Source organism: Cryptomeria japonica, chromosome 11, assembly GCF_030272615.1.
Source record: "Cryptomeria japonica chromosome 11, Sugi_1.0, whole genome shotgun sequence".
NCBI classification, from domain to species: domain Eukaryota; kingdom Viridiplantae; phylum Streptophyta; class Pinopsida; order Cupressales; family Cupressaceae; genus Cryptomeria; species Cryptomeria japonica.
Window position 1 is genome coordinate 219,375,897 of NC_081415.1, and position 17,552 is coordinate 219,393,448.

The 17,552-nt window shown below is 38.1% G+C and overlaps 1 protein-coding gene across 1 annotated transcript in view; it reads right to left on the reverse strand.

Annotated features, from left to right (window-relative positions):
• The window catches only part of LOC131053398 (probable LRR receptor-like serine/threonine-protein kinase At1g56140), a 105,160-nt gene that overhangs the window by 59,698 nt on the left and 27,910 nt on the right, over nucleotides 1–17,552 (reverse strand). The window lies entirely within an intron of this gene.

A 17,552-nucleotide genomic window follows, 5' to 3' on the forward strand; every position in this document is an offset into this window, starting at 1 on the left:
AGGCTATATGGAAAGGAGAATTAGGGTTTCCTACTTTTGTGGAGTTTTGCACGAGCTTTTTAGGGGTTGTCAGGAGGGAATTCTTCAATTGGTTTCCTTCTGGGTTTTTCATGAACTTCAGGGTGGCATAACATGCATTTGATTCTTCGGTGAAGTGTGAACTTACTATTTTTAGTAAGTTAGGGTTTGGCTAACTGGATGGTACAATTTTACCGAGTTTTTCAAGCTCTTTCTCTATGTGCAAAGATCATGTTTTTCGGAGCAGTATTTCATGACTTACTATTTTTAGTAAGTGGCAATTTGAGCATTGCTATTTTTGGCAGTCTTGGCAGTTCAGTGGTTCTCATTGCTCAGTTTCATCCTTGATTTTGATGATAATCAGTATTGGAGTTATAAGTTATTTAATTAAATATTATTTCCTTATCCTAAGGTTTCATATTTAATTATTTTATTACTAATTAATTTTATTGTGGGCGACTTAGGAAAAAAAAAGATATATATATATATATATATATATATATATCTGTATATATATATATATATATATATATATCTGTTGTTAATATTATTATTTTCCGAAGTTAGTGGCGCTAGAAAAATGAGGCATATTTCATGTGTTTATTATATTGTAATTTGCAAATTATTCACCTAGGAAAAGTTCGAACTTTTGCCTAGGTGCTTGGTAAAGTGGGCACCATGTCTTGAAGGGACATGAAAATGAAATCAAGTGAGTTTAAAATGAATTTGGCCGTCATTTGCATTTGAATTTCAGAGGGAAAAATCTACAAATACAGGTGCTTGGCCTCTTATTTGGTTATTTTGAAGAAATCATATTGTTATGTTGTTAGAATGGTAGTGAACTTGAGCTTCGGAGTTGTGGCTTCCTAGTTTAGGCAGTTTCGTACTTGAAAGATAGTACCTAGCTGAGAGTTGGATTGTGGTGAAGTTTTCAGTGTGCATTTTCAGTTTCAGTGTGGTTTTTGGAGTGTCGAGTTTGCTGCTGTTATTTTAGTGTTGTTGGTTTTTGGTGTGGCTAAAGCAAAGATTCGATCCTACCTCCCTACATGTGAGACCTATCATTTTGGGTATTGGCTCGAAATATTTCTATGCATTTGGTGATAAGATTTGTAAGTTTTTAGGCCCTAGTTTGGAGTCTATAATTTTATAATGCAAATCGTACTTTTCAAGCACAGGCATACATTTTGTTGGTTCATTGGGATGCATGCTATGTGTTTGGGGGCATATTGAAGCTCATTTCCAGTTCGTTCTTAGTTGCTTTATGCCTAGTGTCATTTTGGGTGTGTTGTGGGGTATTTTGGGTGAGTTTGGAGCGAGTTGGGAGCATTTTGGTGTGGTTTTGGGTTGTTGGTTATGCATTTCCAGCTTGCTGTTATTTATATCAGTTTTTCGAAAGTGGATGTTTGACTGAGTTCTTGCGAGTGAGTGTAGTTTGGGCTGGTTTTGGTGGTAGTTATCTTTTGTGATTAGCATTGCTCTTCTATTCTATCTTTCCTTTCTTTGTAAGGTTGAATAGTAGTACTATCAACCACTTCTGGATTGTAAAGCATACCTATTGAAAAGTGGGAGAGGCTGGCTTTCCGCCTACTTTTGATATTTGTAATTCTTGTCCTCCCACTGAGTAAGTGGTTGAGTGATATTGCCCTCCCGCTGAAATATGCAGTAGAGTGATAGTTGCTATGTATTGACTTCTTGCTGAAATATACGGTAGAGTGATAGTTGCTATGTATTGTCTTCTCGTTGAAATATACTGTAGTGTCATGTCCCTCCTTGATCGTTATATACATCCTAAATAAAGTAATTATTATTATTAATTAATATAATAATAATAACGAATTTTTATTTGGAATTTATTTATTTATTAAATGTATTATTTAATTAATATCTATTAATATTTATTACTAATAATATTCTTGAAATATTCAAATAAAAATAAATAATATAAATAAATAAATAAGTAACATTACATATCAGGTTATGGTGATTTCCAAATTACAATGATCATGTCATATTAAATAAATTCAGTAATAAACTATAGTGATTAGCATAATGAGAATCATGTGAAAAGGTACGATATTAATTGGAGAACACTAAAACAAAGGTATCGATAGTTATGCATGACCATAATCGGTGAATATCTTAAAGTCTAATAGTAAGTATAATAAATAGAATTGATGGCAAACAAAACCATTAAAAAGAATTATCGATGGTTTATTAATATTAAAACCGATAGTCATATTAAAACAAGAGAATTAGGTATCGGTAATTAAAAGTAATAAAACATGACCGATAGTTATCGAATCGGTATAATCAAGAGAGATGCACTTATAGTCACGACCTTTGGGTTTCAAAAAGATGTGACATGGTTACATGAAAGATATATAAGAAAAATAGAATCAGGTGGAAAAGGGGTAGGGTGTGTATGGAAAAAAAGAAAAAGAAAAAAATATAAACTTTCTCGCAGCATGGATCAGATCAGATCAGAACTGTTATGAATTTACAGGTAGTAACATCCCTGTTCTGGGTGGTAGGCATGGGGGGATGTGTTTAGTAAGTATGCTTAATATATGAGGCACATGAAACTCGATAATGTTGTATGCAGAATGTAATATTAATAATATTAACATAACCTACAAAGATACTAAGACTAAGGCATTCATACTTAACAATTTCATATACTGTGGCAGACCAGATTTGACACAAATCAGATCTGTCTGCCACTACAGTTACTAAGTGGAATAATGATTAGTGACTTAGTAAATGGGTAGGGAAAGTAATTTATATTATAGGGAATATAATCTGATTTATTGACTAGTGACTTAGTAAATGGGTAGGGAAAGTAATTTATATTATAGGGAATATAATCTGATTTATTGACTAGTGACTTAGTAAATGGGTAGGGAAAGTAATTTATAGGGAATATAATTTGATTTATTTATTTCATATGTGTTTATACAAAGGTTGATTAGTCAACTAATATCTTATAAAGAACTATTCTGTAGTAAAACATATAGTGTAATACTACCTAAACTTAAATATATATATGTATGTATGCGGTATATATATATGTATGTATGCAGTATATATATATATGTATGTATGCAGTATACATGTATGTATGCAGGATATTTATATGTATGTAGAATCATGTAAATGTAGGCTTAATTTATGGATTGAAAAAATGATAATGAATTGTAGGATGTTATATGAATAATGTGGCTATATGATGGAGGCTATTGGGAGGAAATTTCCTTAGCCTAATTCAGGGATTATGATAATCCTAAGTAGGCAGTATATACTGAATATCTATATGCATATATATGGCTTGGTTGACTAAGTTCATCCAAGAAGAGATGGATCTAGCCGGTCCCCTCTGAAGACTTGGATGATGGGATGCATCATCCAAGACAAGGAATTGACATATGGTCTTCCTTGGATGGCTTGGGTGTAAGAGGTTACATCCAAGACAGGAATCGAATTAACCTTCGATTTCCTGGATGGCTTGGGTGTAAGAGGTTACATCCAAGACAGGAATCGAATTAACCTTCGATTTCCTGGATGGCTTGGGTGTAAGAGGTTACGTCCAAGACAGGAATCGAATTAACCTTCGATTTCTTGGATGGCTTGGGTGTAAGAAGTTATATCCAAGATAGGAATCGAATTAACCTTTGATTTCCTGGATGGCTTGGGTGTAAGAAATTACATCCAAGATAGGAATCGAATTCACCTTCTATTTCCTGGATGGCTTGGAACCAAGATGGGTTTCAAGAAGGCGAGCTTCACAGCCGCCTAAGGACATATCTCCGTATGGCATTCGTATCCTTTTTATTAGATAAGAATTGTGATTAGTGTTAATTAAGTATTTTAAGGTTAAATTGCAAGTTAGATTAGTTATATATGTATATTTGTTGTATTCTAACAATCTATTTTGTAGGACAATGATCTCTAACTAGTAGGGACATTACAAGTAGAGTGATTGAGTTGAAATTCTTTGTTGTTTCCTTGGCTGGTTCACCACCAAGTAGTTTAGTTTTCTATCCTGCTGGATAAGAAGAAAGGGCTGGCTTGCTGCCGCTCGTGCATTGTAATTTCAGTTCAGTTTATGGTGCTAACGATCCCCGGAACACCGTATGCTCCCACCCTCCTAGATTGGGCTCTCGATGAACAAAAGTTGGAAGGGTTTCCTTTTAGTTGTTTTAGCTTGTTTCTCTAACCTTAACGGGTTATTGTGTTTGCATTGTAATCTTATTGTGAAAATCAAAAAAAAATTTAAGGAGTATATTACATAGAGCATTTCGGTTCTTCCCAAGCCCATTTGTTTTGGTCTAGGGCATTCTTCAAGCAAGGCTCATTGAATGCAAGTTGTAAATATGCAAGATTTTCCCCTCTTTCATTTTTCCTGTTTACTTGTATTCGGATTTTCAAAACCCGATTGCAAGTAACTGTGGTAATGTTGATCTTCCCCTTTGGTTAAAGGAGTTAACATTCTTTTACAAAATCGCAATGTTGAAGAATTTTCAAGAGACTCATTCATTTGATTTTGGGTTTTACAAATCTGATTGCAAACAAGAGTTTTTCCCATTTTCAAAGTTTGCCATTATCGGTTGGTATCATTCTTTCCATTTTCCCCTCATGTCAAAACCCCATTTTATCCATTCATTTCACACTTTCATCCATTTTTCCCCATCTAAAGTCTACTTGCAGTCGGAATTTTAAAACCTAATTACGGTTGTGTCTTCAGTTGCAGTCAGCCTTCCAGAACCCGAAATTGGTCCAAAATGCACTCAATAAACAATTGAAAATGAGTCTTAAAGGTCCAATTACAAGTGCAAACTTGTGGTTACCCATTACACATATGAAGTTGCATGTTTGTTCTCCATATTTGCAAGTTAATGCTCTTGTTTTTCCACACATGTAATGCAGCTTTTAGAACCCGAAATTCACTTGTGAGCCCATTTTTGCATCAATTTATCCTTTCCCTTGTCAGTCTTGTTTGCACACACGACCTACCAAATCAATGAATTAAGGCATGGGCCTTATTTTGCAAGCAGATTCCAAGATTAGAGAAAGAACAACAACATGACGGAGCCACACAAGGAGATGGATAAGTGACATGAATGGTTGAGAGCATACAATCCTTTCAAGATAGAGATAGGCTTCTTACTTCAACCTTGCAAAGAACTTCTCTCCTGAAAAGTCAGTACTACCCCAAGAATGTGAAAGGTTAGAGTTCACTGGTTAAAGACGCAAAGACTATCAAAGGTGTAAGTTCTTGTTCCAGTTCAAGAAGTCATTTACCTCGATCACAAAGTGTCTTGTAGCAACATGAAGATTTTCAAAACAAAGAATTATGTAATTAGAGTCGTGTCTTCAAACACAGAGAATAGTTTCATAATTGTAGTTTTCCTTTCGACAAAGTTTACTTGTAAAAAAAAAATACAATTTTGTAATTGCAAGTTTAGCACTTGGACTTTTTTAATTAGAAGTAAGCTGATTACAAGTCAATTTAGAATAGAACTTTTAATTTTGAATAAGTCTTAGTCTGTAGTTGGAATAAGTCATGGTGGTTGAGAGAATTTCTCAAGTTAGTTGGGATCCTCCCACCTTTTTCTCAAGGTTCCTCTCCTATAAATACTTGAGGGGGTCTATTGTAATTTTTATCTTTTTGGCAATGCAACAAAACTCTGCAAGTTTGTATGTACACTCTAAGACTTTGAGCTTAGTTGTAAATCAGATTGCAGTCAATTAAAAGATGCAAATTGCTTTCAAACTTTGTGTTGATTCAAGGTGTTATGTGATGACATTTTCTGGAAATTGATTGTGATTTTTGAGGTGTTATACAAGAGGGATTCAAGCTTAATCTTGCAGACTTTGAGCTGCTTATTGCATTTTAAGTTTTAGATTGGTTTTCAGATTTGATACTTGTTGTGACCATTTCACACATCGCCCCATGAGAATGGGGACCCCCTCTTTTTGCTCGGTTTTGCCTGTTCTTCTCTCTGCTTTTAGGGTTTTGAGTAGGTGAGTGAGTCGTCTGGACTAGGGTTAAGCCTTAGGGTTTCCTTTTTTGATGCTTTCAAGCCGAAGACTAGTCAAATTTTGAAGGATTATTTAGCTTCCTCTCGAAGGTTGCAATCTTGAAATAGGGTGAGTCTGTCAGGATGTCAGATGAGTCTGTCTAGGTCAAGTCGGAATTTTGAAGGCGAGTTCAAATTTTACCTAAGTGTTAATGATGGAATTATGAAATTTTGTCCAATTGAATTTTTGACCAAATTTTGGAAGTTTTGATAATTGACCCCTGGCCTTGGAGATAACCTAATTATGCCTTGTGAAGTGACTGAAAGCCTAAATTCTTGATATTTTGGCCTATAGGGGCAAAATCGCTCCTGTCCCTCACTCAGGGACCAGGGCGAAATTGATATTTTATGCATCTTGGTTATTGACTTGTTTCATTTGTCTTGTGCAGGGTCGCCAGGAGATGCAATCGAACATGAATTGGAGGTTTTGAAGATTTTGAGACTCAAAAATGGCAAGTTTTTTAAGGTTTAAGGTCAAATCGCTCCTGTCCCACACCCAGGGACCAGGGCGAAATGGCTTACTTAGGGCATTTTGGCCTTAGTTGATCAAATTAAAGCATCAAGGACACAATAAGGGATGAAATCAACACAATGGAGTACCAAGACTTAGTCATTGGCAATGAAAGGTTGAACTTTTGGCCTAGCAAGACAAGTTCACTCCTGTCCCTCACCCAGGGACCAGAGCGATTTTCTTCAAACACACCTTCTTGGACATTTTTTGGATTTGGGCTTTTGTTCATAGCTTGCAAAATGATGGTATCTTCCCCAGCAAAGGAAATTTGAGATGAAAATTGTAAAGATTTGACCTTGAGGACAAAAAGCGCTCCTGTCCCTCACTGAAGGACCGGAGCTTGAACTCCAAGTTTGCCTCATCCTTGCAAGATTTAAGTGATTTCGCGATTTGAGGAGGACAAGGGAAGTATGTTTTGCCCGTTGAATATAACTTGAATGGACCACGAAGGAGAAAATCGACCCAAGATACAATAGGCGCTCCTGTCCCTTACCCAGGGACCAGAGCGATTTTTAGAGGAAGCTCCTGTCCCTCTCCAAGGGACCAGAGCGATTTTCTCAAAGGACAAGATTTGGACCAAGGAAAAGCGAATTTCAAGCTTGAGATGAAGGAAAGACAACTCAACCAATCCGTCAAAGATGATTTTGAAAGTTGGCGAAACACAAATGAGCTTATAAATGCAAAATCTCTCCTGTCCCTCTCCCAGGGACCAGGGCGAAATATGCATTATCTAGCATTTCCTTCCGAATTTGGTTGAGTCCAGGCCAAGGCACATGATGGTAAAGATGTTTGGAATGCCTCAAAGAAGAACGAAGTTGTAAATAACCCGAGAACTTGATGGAATTGCCCAAGGCGCTCCTGTCCCTCTCCCAGGGACCAGAGCGAAATCCTCAAATTTGCCTTATTGCCTAGTATTTTGGAGCACTACTATCGTTTGCAAGACTCAAGAAGGAATAAGAAACAACGTTTTTCGCTTTGAAGGCAATTGGAAGTTGATATGATCAAGGGTTCGCACAAAGAACAAAATGGCGCTCCTGTCCTTCAGTCAAGGACCAAGGCGAATATCCTTAGAAGGGCTCATTTGGTCTTGGGGAGACAAGTTTGGCATGCGTAGAGCAAACAAGGGTCATCAATTGCCCTCACAACTCAATTTGGCAATTTGGAAAGTGAAGACCAAAGGCACGAAGTAAAGTTCGCTCCTGTCCCTCACCAAGGGACCAGGGCGAAAATCTCTAGAATATCAAGTTTGCTTTACAAAGGACGAGTTAAACATGCGCAGAACAAACAAGGATGATCATTCCTTACCTCGCAAGTTGATTTGATGATTTAAAAGACAAAGATCAAGGATAAAAGACAAGTTCGCTCCTGTCCCTCTCCCAGGGACCAGGGCGAAAATGGTTCTAAGAGGCATTCATTCAAAAAATTGAATAGATCAAACTCGAAGTTACGAATGAAGATCCCAGTTTGGACGTAAAGGAAGTGACTTTGAACGTGAAAATCAATCCAAGTTGGCTAAGGCGCTCCTGTCCCTCTCCCAGGGACCAGAGCGATATTGGTTAATGTCCCAAATTCCTCCCATGCTTAAGCGCCAACATTTTTTGAATTACATTAAGTGCTAATTTCGATAAACTTTGAAATATTTAATTAAATTGGCATTTAAAAATAGCGCATAAGGCATTTAATAATTAATTTAGCCTTTTAAGAAATCGAAATTATTAATTACAAAGGCATTTAAATTAATTAATTATTAAATTTAAAAAAAAAAGAGAGCGCTTGGGGTTTTATTTTCATACTTTTATAAAGGTCGGCCTCCTTTTTATTTAATTTTTTGTTTATTTTTGCCTATTTTCAAAAGCCGGCCTATGGGAGAGTGTAATGGTGAGCGCTAATATAAGAAGGGGTACTTTGAAGCATTTTAAACCATCATTCAATCATTGTTACATGCAATTTTGGAGAAACAATCAAGGTGCAAATTTTGATCCAAGGAGAAGTGCGAAATTTCAATCCAAGGAGGAGTGCGAATTTTGTTAGAGTTGAAGCGAATTTTCCCTTAAGGCGTTGAAGACCCCAAAGGTGGTGAAGTTAATAAAGAAGGCGCATTTTGCTAAGAGGACTTCGATCCACATTTTGGCATAGCGAACTTGCTTAATTTTGCATCTTTTCTTAGAGTTAGCTCTCAAGGAAAGGTATGGCAAGATCTCCCTTGTCCAAATTTTGAATTTTAAATCGTCCTAGTCTCAATCTTGAATTTTGAATTTTGAAAATTTGAATTTCCAGTAGCTCAATCGTATTTAGGAAATGATAACTCAAAGACTTATCATGAAGTTTCCTAAATTTAAACTTTAATCTAATCTATGCTTCTACATTGCAAAATCTATTACTCATTAAGAAATGTTGTGTAGGTGTTACGATGGCGACTCCGAAGGCAGGAGCATCCACTAGTCGTCCAGCCCTCATGAAGGAAGATCAAAAGAATGAAGAATTGGAGACCAAGATCGTGTCGAAATGGAGCAACATTGGAGATACCAACTTGGGAAACTTCAGTGTGAAGAAGTTTCAAGAGGTCCCTTACATTGGCAAGCCATCACCTGTCGCAAGAAGAATAATTGAAAGTGGCATCATTAAGGCGGCCGGCTTCCCTCCAGCAATCCAGTGCCATGAGTTGATGATTGAGTGTGCCCGCCATTATGACCCACAATCCAGATCGATCGTGTCCAAGGAAGGAAACACTTTGGCTTATCTTTCAGAGGAGGCTATAAGTGAGGCTTTCCATCTTCCGGAGCACAGAGATATGATCTACAAAAGCCTAGAAGGAGCCAGGTCCATGTACGAAGATGATCCAGACACTTGCCTAAGCATCATCAACAAGAATTGGTTACTCAAGAGTCGTCCTCACCTGAGCAAGATTCCAAACACACCACATAGGATCGACTTCCAGGAGGAGTACAGAGATTTGATAACACTACTCAACCGAGTCATAGGGGCTCCTCAAGCTTTCTATTTTGAGAAGTGGATGTTCTACTTCATCCAAGTGATAGTTCAGGGAAAAGGAACAATTCATTGGGCTAGAATGATTAGCCATTGCTTGGACGTACAGTTAAGGAGACTGAAGGCTACCAAGTCCTTCCACATGAGTTCATACATCATATATGCCTTGATCAGGAGCTTTGAATATGCAGGATAACCTCACAGAGGAGTGATTGGAAGAGGGCCCGGGGAAGTCAGAGTTTGTGATTCCTATGTTCACTTGCATCATCCGCCAGGAAGTGACTACAAGTTAGTCAATGATACCTTCACGATGAACATCACCAGGACATTGCAAGGTGGGATTCACAATCGGCTATCTCAAGATGCACAAGAGCTTGTAAAGAGGTAGGGTGCTTGGTTCATCCAATTTCAGAAATTTACATATATTAGAGTTCATGGTTGTCCATCACCTCCATACATGTTGCCGAGATATCCGACAGACAGAATAGTGTTACTTGAGGTAACTAGACAGTTGGCAGCTTATGCGAAGGCATTCAGACATAGGCATGGAAATGGAGTTCCTGTGCCTATCATATTAGGGAATTCAGTTGAGGTATGTCCTAATGCTCTAGCCATGGATGATGCAGAGAAGGAGTTAGCTTTATATTCATTTTCATTCTTTGCCTTGAGAGAGAGTTTTGATCCTTATGGGTATATAGAGGAGACAGTCGGAAGAAAATACAAGTATGAGTTTCAGATAGAGGACTTTGTGATGAATCTCTCAGATGATCTTGAAGTAAAAAGAAAGATGCATTCCAGATTGCCTTTAGACTTCATCAGGAAATGCAAAATTTACAGAGTGGCCGACCAAGCTCAGGGCAGTGGTAGACATCTCCAGTCATCTTATGACCGAGAAAGCAAAGCAGTGAAGCTAGATTGGAACGAACCCGAGATTTTGGATCTAGATGCTTTGATGGCTTCAGTTTTGTCTTGTACTCGCAGATGGGTTGATGTGCAACATCAAAAGTTGAGAGAGCAGGGCATATCTATGACTTTTACTTTGGAGGAAAGGCCAGGAGAAGGAGGAGCAAGTGTAAGTGAAGGTAATCCTAATCCCAGAAGCACAAGCGAAGGCAACCTTCGAAGCGCAAGTGAAGGCAATCCTCATCCTAGAGGCTCGAAGAGGAAAGAGAGACCTGAGAAAAGAGAATCCTCCAAGAAGAAACTAGAGGCCAACTGAGATCGTTCATCCGGCACATCTTCCCGACAAGAGAAGAGGACACTTGAAATGGAGGAATCTATGGAATCAATGGTACAGAACGATAAACAGGAAGAAGGACAGGCACCTCAACGATCATCAAGTCGATCTCTCCAAGTCAATGAGCTACATGAAGACAAGAACGATGATGAAGTGACATCTCCTCTCAGAGAAGAAGAAACATTGCCTAAGGAGACATAGGTTAGAGAAACAAGATCTGCCATTCCGGATTGGTTAAAGGAGAGACTGACAAGGGTGATTGTGATTGAGGACGAGGATAATGTGATTGATTTAGAAAGCCTTGTTGAAAATTCTCAGGAAGTGACAGAAAAGAGGAAGGCTACTAAGATGTCCAAGATGATCAGAGATGAGACAGGATCCAGGAAATTGCAGATAGCTACACCGGCAGTGGACAAGTATGAAGGTGAGATCCTCGCAGAGGAATATGATGTAGAGACATTTGAGCTTGGTCCACTCACAGCCGAACAAACACTGGATGAGGCAACCGATTCGTTTGAAGCGCTAAAAGACAAGCTTAAGGAATAAATGGAAAAGAATGGAAAGCTTGAGAGAGAGAGAGGTGCATGGAGAGGCTACTTTAGCCATCTCAATCAGCCTTTGGGACGTTAGGATCCAGCAGTATCACCTGTGCAGGCACTTCCCCTTGAATCAGTTAGTGAGGCAGAGAGAGTCAAGAGTTTGGTCCAGCTTATGAGCTCTTGGATTGACAAATCTCATACAGTTGCTATTGAATTTGCAACAAGGATGATGCAGACCATTCACCGAGCTATCTAGGTTCTTGAGATCATCCACAACTTAATGATAACGGTAGCCGCCTTTGCTCATACTAAAGATGTTATCATTCCTGTTCTGCAAGTAATCAGACAAACATCAAGGAAGGTCCTAGCACAAGAAAAGATAATGGATGGAGGACCTCATAATTTACTTCAGTGGTCAACCTTACTCCAGATGAAGGAAGTTCTCTTCAAGGACATCAGTACCAAATGCAATCATGTTGAGGAGGTCATCCACCCGATCCAGGACAGAGTGTTTGAGGTATTATGTACTATTCTTGGCAGGAGGATCGAAGTTGAGACAGATGTGGATTTACAAGAATTGGAAGAAAGAGTCAAGGTCATCTTTTGCAAAGATGCGAATGTTATCACAAATGGGCAACAGGACCAAATGTTTGCTACCATGCTCCTGATTGAGAAGATTAAAGAACTTGAACCTGAATGGGACACTGCTCTTCTCAAGGCTTTCGATCAGGTCATCTACTTGGAAGAACGAATGAGGAATCTTCCCGAGATTCCAATTGCTGAGATCGAAGGAATCGTGTCTAGATTCATTGCATATGCTAAGAAGGAGCATTGGAAAGGGAATAAGATTCTAGAAGAAAGGTTGTTATAGATGATGTGGCACCTTAATTGTCATTGGTCTATGTCTCCTAGATTTTTGTGCCAAATTTAATATTTGGCTATGCATTTAATATTGTTCAGTAAAAAGGGGGCTATTTGTAATAAACCCTAATTAGGGTTTAGGTGTCATAATCTTGGCCATTGATCTTCTTTTGATCTGGACCGTTCATTGTAATTGAGGATGCTATATATACCCTCACTCCTTTTCATTTTTGTCATTAGTCATTAGTGATTAGCAATTAGATATTAGAAATTAAAAAAGAGAGAGCAAGTTACTTTGTAGCAAGATTGAGCTTTGAAGAAGGAATTTCAAACAATTGTTGTTTATGATGGCTTTGAGATCAATAAAATATTGAAGTTATGGTGTTTTATTGCAATTCTTGTGGTTATCTTCATGGTTGTTTGCTTTCTTGAATCATTCTCAGTCAAAGTAGTATTTAAGTTTGAAGGACTAAGTGTTGAGCTTGATCTTTGGTGAGATTTACTTTCCAAACCACTAGATTCTTGCTGATTGTAGGAACGCCTTGCATGGTCAACTGGAGAAACTTGAATCACCTAAACCTTCAATCGTCATTGAACTTTGGATATGTGCCTTTGTGGTAGTGTCTATGATCCTTGATGAATTGAAAGATCATTTGTTACCTTAGAAGATCGCATCAATTTCAGTTGAGTTGTTATTTTATGGCAATATTGAAGTTGGTAGAATCTTACCAAGTCCTGTCCACATTGAGTCATTCTTAGGATTAGATTAGAATTTATCTCTTGCAAACCTTACCCTTTTGATCTTTTTTGGAAATTCATTAGTATTTAGGAAATCTTGTTCTTGCAATTCGGATACGTAAGGCCCCCTTGATGAAACAGCAATCACAATGACCACTGGTGCTTATCCACACGTAGAGACCCTACATAAAAGAACATTGGAGTCACCCTGATTGATCCTTTTTTGCAACATCTTCAGCAATCAGAGACTTTATTCAAGAGAGGATAAGGTACCCTTGGGTATTTTATTCTGTGTATGATTGTGTACAAAATACACGTCAACAGAATTGGTGCTAGAAGGAGGGCCTGAACATCCGAAATCCGAAGATTTAAAGAAGAATACGTTTCAAACATGATCATGAATCACGATGGTGTTGCCACATGAGGGATTGAATCAAGTAGTACAACCTAATTTGCAGATAGGCAACGTTCAGGAAGATATTGTTTCAGGATTGAATCATCTAGCGTGGAACGTAAGGAGAAGTGAAGCTGAGTATAACAGAGTGAGAATCATTTTGGAACAAGAAGAAGATAGGGCTGAAGAACACCGAAGAGTCGCAGCTAGAGAACTTCGCAATCAAAGGAACCTACAATAGTCTCCACAAGACAAAACTTCACGCTGGATCGCATTGGTTCTTTCCCCCCCGAGAAACAACAAAAGATATTGAGGTCAACACCAGGCATCAAGAATCTAAGTGAGCTTCAGTTTACTTCAAAGTCGAAGCGAGTCAAAAGAGAAGATACTTCCAAGGAATTTGAGCTAAGATTGGAGGAATCTCCTGAGTCATCACAAGCCCCGTCTCTTCAAGAACAAGTACAAGCGGCGATCCAATCAAGTATCCAGGCAATTTCTCAGACAAAAAGCCAGGCTAGTTCATCAAGCCCCTTGTCAAACTTCCAAGCCTCAAGAAGTACGATGGCTCACAATGCTCCGCCGCCTCCCCCTCCTCCTCATGTGCTTAATGGCGCAACTTGGCTAATCAACAACCCATCACCATTAGAATTTGCAGTCTATCATGATATGCCAAAAAATCCAGAGCATTTCTGTTCAAAATTCAATGTCAGTGATTTTAATCGCACAGCGGAGGATCATATCAAGATGTTCGAAGACCTTCTTCGTAACAGACGAATCGAATATGGAGATGTAGCATGTAGGCTTTTCCCCTACTCATTGGGAGAAGAAGCATACTTTTGGTTCATCCACTTGCCTACAGGGTCAATTAGGACTTGGGACGCGATGAAAGATGCATTTATTGCAAAGTTTGGTATACCAACCACACCAGCTGAGTTGTATAGACAATTTGTTGAAGTCCGAAGGAGAGAACATGAGCCAATCACTTCGTTCAACAACAGGTTTCACCGCGCATACACGATGTTACAGCATCCTTATCTCATTGCGGACCCAAGGGAAATCTACTATGGGGCTTTGGACCATCTCACTGCTATGTTTGTAAGGACACATCCTATCCCAAATGATCTAAACGCGGCGTATGCAAAGGCTATTGAAGTTAGTAAGCACATGAAACAGCAATCACAACGACCACTGGTGCTTATCCACACGTAGAGACCCTACATAAAAGAACATTGGAGTCACCCTGATTGATCCTTTTTTGCGACATCTTCAGCAATCAGAGACTTTATTCAAGAGAGGATAAGGTACCCTTGGGTATTTTATTCTGTGTATGATTGTGTACAAAATACACGTCAACAATACTGTAGACTTTGAGCTGCTTGTCACGTCTAAAACTATTGTAGGACGCTCAAGCAAGGGGGTAACTTGCAAACTTTGTGCTTCTTTTATTTTCTATGCTTGTGCATAAGAGGTGCATCATGTGGTTAGACTTTGAGCTGCTACATATTGTGCTTAGTTACCAAAAAATCATTTACAAAGGTTGATAAGACAATAGAAGTGTTAAATCTTTGTGCTTTCATTTCTGTTTTCCCGTCCCGAGGAAGTGACGAAGGTCTTTGTGCTTTCATGGAAACTTTGCTTCCCTTTATGTTCCAAAAATCCTACAAAAAAAAGTCTCATTTCTGTATTTGCTGTTATTTATTTCCAATTACTATTGCTTTTTTGCGAAGAGAAAAGAGTATAGTTTTTCTTGAAAGAAGAAGAAAGATTGTTGTCTCACCCATATTAGATTAGATTAGTTTGTAGATAGGGGGAGCCTTCCCTAAATTAGGAGAGTATCATACTCACATTGTGGCTGAAACCACAATTTTGCACATCCCCTAGGTGTACAAAATTTTCAACCACCAATGTTATTTTGATCCTCTATGTGCATATGACAACGTACTCTTTTCATTTGATGTCATCAACATATGACAACACTGGCTTTTGTTTATTGTCTTCACATGTATTTGAGACCCCTTGCAATCGGGTCTCTAGGACCCAAATGCAAGTGGAAGAGGTTTGTAAATGTGAGGTGAATATAGGCTTGCAATCGGGGCTTTGAGACCTGATTGCAAGTAAGCATACTTGCAAGGATGGTGAGAGAAACAAACTTGCAATCGGGGTTCTAGGACCCGACTACAAGTGGGAAGGTTTGCAAGGGAGGGACAAGCTTGCAATCGGGATTCTAAGACCCAATTGCAAGTAATCACATCGAAATGTTCATACAATGGTGGCTTACAATCAAGTCTTACAACCCCGATTGCAAGTGCAATTGAACTATGAAGACAAGGCAATGAACTAGAAGAACATACTTGCAATCGAGCCTTAGAAACCCAATTGCAAGTGAAGTTCATTTACTTGCAATGACATCCAAAAGTCCCTACTTGCAGTGACTGATTCAAAAGCCGAAATTGCACAAAAAGTTAGGAAAATGAAAGCAAAAGCTGAAATTGCACAAAAAGATAGGAAAATGAAAGCAAAAGCCAACCAAAACTTGAACAACAATGACAGACACAACCACTAATGATTTGACATTAACAAATATAAGTCTTAAACCTTGTAAATGTTAAGTTCTTTCAAAATTTTGTGATCAAAATAGAAGAGATGGAGATATGATCTGAAAGTTGTATTTTATCTGCTATAGCGTGTTTTGAAGATGCACCACACTTATTAATTTCAGTGTGTACATCCTCCTCAATGTAAGCATGCTATATAAGTGGATGAGGGGTTACGTAGTGAAGAGATATGTCTTCCCACGCGGGAAGACACATCTCTTCCCAAGTGGGAAGACACATCTCTTCCCTACGTACCTCTCACCATAGTACGTGGGAAGACACATCTCTTCCCACGTGGGAAGAAACATCTCTTCCCTACGTACCTCTCACCATAGTATATAAACTAGTCACCATTTACTTACCTGATCGAAAGGAGTGCGACTTGTTTGAGAATCGCTTTACCACCCAATACCATGAACGGTGTAACCGTTGATCAAACGTGATAAGTTAACTTTGGTTTTATTTATCATTAGTTAACGTTAACATATTAGTATATGTAATCAAATTAATATATATATATATATCGAAAGCATGAAATAGTACGACCGACGTTACAAAATTTAACACTCCCTCTTAACAAGGGAGGAAACACTTCATGTTAGATAAAACATCACAATTCATCCATTGATTGTGAAGAGAGGAGATATCACACCATAGTGATATTCAGAGATATGGTTCAACAATGAATATCAAGTCTCATGATACTCACCATAACTCATAGTTATCAAGGTATGTGCACTGGCATCAAGTCACATGATGCCTACCATACTGATAATGATTTCTTGGCATGTCCACGAATATTATGTTCATAATATTCACCATGAAGATCTCCATCATAATTATGGTTTATTTAATGATATCAACCAACAGATATCTACCATAATGTCTCAGAGATATATATACTATCATGACATGTCCACAGATATCAAGTCACATGATATCCATCAAGATAGTTAAATTGATAATTGTAAAACCATCACCTTACAATATCAATTTGAAACAAGTGTTCATTATTGAAAAGTCGTCACCCTTCAATAATGTTCACAAAAGGCCCATGCAGTCATGGACTCACACACATGACAAATAAAAGAGTTTACACACTAAACATCTTTAAATATATTAGTATATCAAAATAAATGAGACTATCTCTCAAAATTAAATAACATTTTCAACCATACCAAATTTATCTCTAAAGTGTTCAATCTTGATCTTGTAGAGAGGTTTGGTAAGAATGTTTGCAATCTGATCACCTGTACGAATATAATTCAGTCGGATCATATTCCTTTCCACCATATCTCGAACATAGTGATAAGGAATCTCAATGTGTTTAGACCTGTCACGAAATACTGGATTCATTGAAAGCTTGATGCAACTCTGATTATCACAGTAGATGACAGTAGGATTTAAGGGCTGACCAAACAGTCCTACAAGCAGTTTCCGAAGCCATACTGCTTCTCTTGCTCCCATGGAGGCTGCAATGTATTCAGCTTCTGTAGAACTCTGAGCAACTGAAGACTGTTTTCTACATATCCATGAGATCATTCCTGATCCTAAACTGAAGCAACATCCTGATGTGCTTTTCCTATCAACTACGC